We start from the raw sequence: 5,000 nt of genomic DNA on the forward strand, positions 1-5,000 counted from the left end.
CTCGAGCTGGGAAATCGCTCATTTTTGCGTCGCCAAATATCGTACGAACGCCGTGAAACTTCCACAGGCTTTTTCAGCAGATTTGCACGTGCACTCAAAAAAGTCAAAATTTTTACACATAGACCCCCATCAAACGGGAGAAATTGGCCCGGATTGCTCTCATGTGCGTTACGGGGCATCGTTTCTGTCGCGCCGAATTCCATCGAGCTGGGAAATCGCTCATTTTTGCGTCGCCAAATATCGTACGAACGCCGTGAAACTTCCACAGGCTTTTCCAGCAGATTTGCACGGTGCACTCAAAAAAGTCAAAATTTTTACACATAGACCCCATCAAACGGGAGAAATTGGCCGGGATTGCTCTCATGTGCGTTACGGGGCATCGTTTCTCTCGCGCCGAATTCCATCGAGCTGGGAAATCGCTCATTTTTGCGTCGCCAAATATCGTCACGAACGCCGTGAAACTTCCACAGGCTTTTTCAGCAGATTTGCACGTGCACTCAAAAAAGTCAAAATTTGTACACATAGACCCCATCAAACGGGAGAAATTGGCCCGGATTGCTCTCATGTGCGTTACGGGGCATCGTTTCTCTCGCGCCGAATTCTCTCGAGCTGGGAAATCGCTCATTTTTGCGTCGCCAAATATCGTACGAACGCCGTGAAACTTCCACAGGCTTTTTCAGCAGATTTGCACGTGCACTCAAAAAAGTCAAAATTTTTACACATAGACCCCATCAAACGGGAGAAATTGGCCCGGATTGCTCTCATGTGCGTTACGGGGCATCGTTTCTGTCGCGCCGAATTCCATCGAGCTGGGAAATCGCTCATTTTTGCGTCGCCAAATATCGTACTAGAACGCCGTGAAACTTCCACAGGCTTTTCCAGCAGATTTGCACGTGCACTCAAAAAAGTCAAAATTTTTACACATAGACCCCATCAAACGGGAGAAATTGGCCGGGATTGCTCTCATGTGCGTTACGGGGCATCGTTTCTCTCGCTCCGAATTCCATCGAGCTGGGAAATCGCTCATTTTTGCGTCGCCAAATATCGTACGAACGCCGTGAAACTTCCACAGGCTTTTTCAGCAGATTTGCACGTGCACTCAAAAAAAGTCAAAATTTTTACACATAGACCCCATCAAACGGGAGAAATTGGCCGGGATTGCTCTCATGTGCGTTACGGGGCATCGTTTCTCTCGCGCCGAATTCCATCGAGCTGGGAAATCGCTCATTTTTGCGTCGCCAAATATCGTACGAACGCCGTGAAACTTCCACAGGCTTTTCCAGCAGATTGGCACGTGCACTCAAAAAAGTCAAAATTTTGTACACATAGACCCCATCAAACGGGAGAAATTGGCCGGGATTGCTCTCATGTGCGTTACGGGGCATCGTTTCTCTCGCTCCGAATTCCATCGAGCTGGGAAATCGCTCATTTTTGCGTCGCCAAATATCGTACGAACGCCGTGAAACTTCCACAGGCTTTTCCAGCAGATTTGCACCTGCACTCAAAAAAAGTCAAAATTTTTACACATAGACCCCATCAAACGGGAGAAATTGGCCCGGATTGCTCTCATGTGCGTTACGGGGCATCGTTTCTCTCGCGCCGAATTCTCTCGAGCTGGGAAATCGCTCATTTTTGCGTCGCCAAATATCGTACGAACGCCGTGAAACTTCCACAGGCTTTTTCAGCAGATTTGCACCTGCACTCAAAAAAGTCAAAATTTTTACACATAGACCCCATCAAACGGGAGAAATTGGCCGGGATTGCTCTCATGTGCGTTACGGGGCATCGTTTCTCTCGCGCCCGAATTCCATCGAGCTGGGAAATCGCTCATTTTTGCGTCGCCAAATATCGTACGAACGCCGTGAAACTTCCACAGGCTTTTCCAGCAGATTGGCACGTGCACTCAAAAAAGTCAAAATTTGTACACATAGACCCCATCAAACGGGAGAAATTGGCCCGGATTGCTCTCATGTGCGTTACGGGGCATCGTTTCTCTCGCTCCGAATTCCATCGAGCTTGGAAATCGCTCATTTTTGCGTCGCCAAATATCGTACGAACGCCGTGAAACTTCCACAGGCTTTTCCAGCAGATTTGCACCTGCACTCAAAAAAGTCAAAATTTTTACACATAGACCCCATCAAACGGGAGAAATTGGCCCGGATTGCTCTCATGTGCGTTACGGGGGCATCGTTTCTCTCGCGCCGAATTCCATCGAGCTGGGAAATCGCTCATTTTTGCGTCGCCAAATATCGTACGAACGCCGTGAAACTTCCACAGGCTTTTTCAGCAGATTTGCACGTGCACTCAAAAAAGTCAAAATTTTTACACATAGACCCCATCAAACGGGAGAAATTGGCCGGGATTGCTCTCATGTGCGTTACGGGGCATCGTTTCTCTCGCGCCGAATTCCATCGAGCTGGGAAATCGCTCATTTTTGCGTCGCCAAATATCGTACGAACGCCGTGAAACTTCCACAGGCTTTTTCAGCAGATTTGCACGTGCACTCAAAAAAGTCAAAATTTGTACACATAGACCCCATCAAACGGGAGAAATTGGCCGGGATTGCTCTCATGTGCGTTACGGGGCATCGTTTCTCTCGCTCCGAATTCCATCGAGCTGGGAAATCGCTCATTTTTGCGTCGCCAAATATCGTACGAACGCCGTGAAACTTCCACAGGCTTTTTCAGCAGATTTGCACGTGCACTCAAAAAAGTCAAAATTTTTACACATAGACCCCATCAAACGGGAGAAATTGGCCGGGATTGCTCTCATGTGCGTTACGGGGCATCGTTTCTCTCGCGCCGAATTCCATCGAGCTGGGAAATCGCTCATTTTTGCGTCGCCAAATATCGTACGAACGCCGTGAAACTTCCACAGGCTTTTCCAGCAGATTTGCACGTGCACTCAAAAAAGTCAAAATTTTTACACATAGACCCCATCAAACGGGGAGAAATTGGCCCGGATTGCTCTCATGTGCGTTACGGGGCATCGTTTCTCTCGCGCCGAATTCTCTCGAGCTGGGAAATCGCTCATTTTTGCGTCGCCAAATATCGTACGAACGCCGTGAAACTTCCACAGGCTTTTTCAGCAGATTTGCACCTGCACTCAAAAAAGTCAAAATTTTTACACATAGACCCCATCAAACGGGAGAAATTGGCCCGGATTGCTCTCATGTGCGTTACGGGGCATCGTTTCTCTCGCTCCGAATTCCATCGAGCTTGGAAATCGCTCATTTTTGCGTCGCCAAATATCGTACGAACGCCGTGAAACTTCCACAGGCTTTTTCCAGCAGATTTGCACCTGCACTCAAAAAAGTCAAAATTTTTACACATAGACCCCATCAAACGGGAGAAATTGGCCGGGATTGCTCTCATGTGCGTTACGGGGCATCGTTTCTCTCGCTCCCGAATTCCATCGAGCTGGGAAATCGCTCATTTTTGCGTCGCCAAATATCGTACGAACGCCGTGAAACTTCCACAGGCTTTTTCAGCAGATTTGCACGTGCACTCAAAAAAGTCAAAATTTGTACACATAGACCCCATCAAACGGGAGAAATTGGCCGGGATTGCTCTCATGTGCGTTACGGGGCATCGTTTCTCTCGCGCCGAATTCCATCGAGCTGGGAAATCGCTCATTTTTGCGTCGCCAAATATCGTACGAACGCCGTGAAACTTCCACAGGCTTTTTCAGCAGATTTGCACGTGCACTCAAAAAAGTCAAAATTTGTACACATAGACCCCATCAAACGGGAGAAGAAATTGGCCGGGATTGCTCTCATGTGCGTTACGGGGCATCGTTTCTCTCGCGCCGAATTCCATCGAGCTGGGAAATCGCTCATTTTTGCGTCGCCAAATATCGTACGAACGCCGTGAAACTTCCACAGGCTTTTCCAGCAGATTTGCACGTGCACTCAAAAAAGTCAAAATTTTTACACATAGACCCCATCAAACGGGAGAAATTGGCCCGGATTGCTCTCATGTGCGTTACGGGGGCATCGTTTCTCTCGCGCCCGAATTCTCTCGAGCTGGGAAATCGCTCATTTTTGCGTCGCCAAATATCGTACGAACGCCGTGAAACTTCCACAGGCTTTTTCAGCAGATTTGCACCTGCACTCAAAAAAGTCAAAATTTTTTACACATAGACCCCATCAAACGGGAGAAATTGGCCCGGATTGCTCTCATGTGCGTTACGGGGCATCGTTTCTCTCGCTCCGAATTCCATCGAGCTTGGAAATCGCTCATTTTTGCGTCGCCAAATATCGTACGAACGCCGTGAAACTTCCACAGGCTTTTCCAGCAGATTTGCACCTGCACTCAAAAAAGTCAAAATTTTTACACATAGACCCCATCAAACGGGAGAAATTGGCCCGGATTGCTCTCATGTGCGTTACGGGGCATCGTTTCTGTCGCGCCGAATTCCATCGAGCTGGGAAATCGCTCATTTTTGCGTCGCCAAATATCGTACGAACGCCGTGAAACTTCCACAGGCTTTTCCAGCAGATTGGCACGTGCACTCAAAAAAGTCAAAATTTGTACACATAGACCCCATCAAACGGGAGAAATTGGCCGGGATTGCTCTCATGTGCGTTACGGGGCATCGTTTCTCTCGCTCCGAATTCCATCGAGCTGGGAAATCGCTCATTTTTGCGTCGCCAAATATCGTACGAACGCCGTGAAACTTCCACAGGCTTTTTCAGCAGATTTGCACGTGCACTCAAAAAAGTCAAAATTTTTACACATAGACCCCATCAAACGGGAGAAATTGGCCGGGATTGCTCTCATGTGCGTTACGGGGCAATCGTTTCTCTCGCGCCGAATTCCATCGAGCTGGGGAAATCGCTCATTTTTGCGTCGCCAAATATCGTACGAACGCCGTGAAACTTCCACAGGCTTTTTCAGCAGATTTGCACGTGCACTCAAAAAAGTCAAAATTTTTACACATAGACCCCATCAAACGGGAGAAATTGGCCCGGATTGCTCTCATGTGCGTTACGGGGCATC

This window comes from Lampetra fluviatilis, unplaced genomic scaffold, assembly GCF_964198595.1.
Source record: "Lampetra fluviatilis unplaced genomic scaffold, kcLamFluv1.1 SCAFFOLD_365, whole genome shotgun sequence".
Taxonomy (NCBI): domain Eukaryota; kingdom Metazoa; phylum Chordata; class Hyperoartia; order Petromyzontiformes; family Petromyzontidae; genus Lampetra; species Lampetra fluviatilis.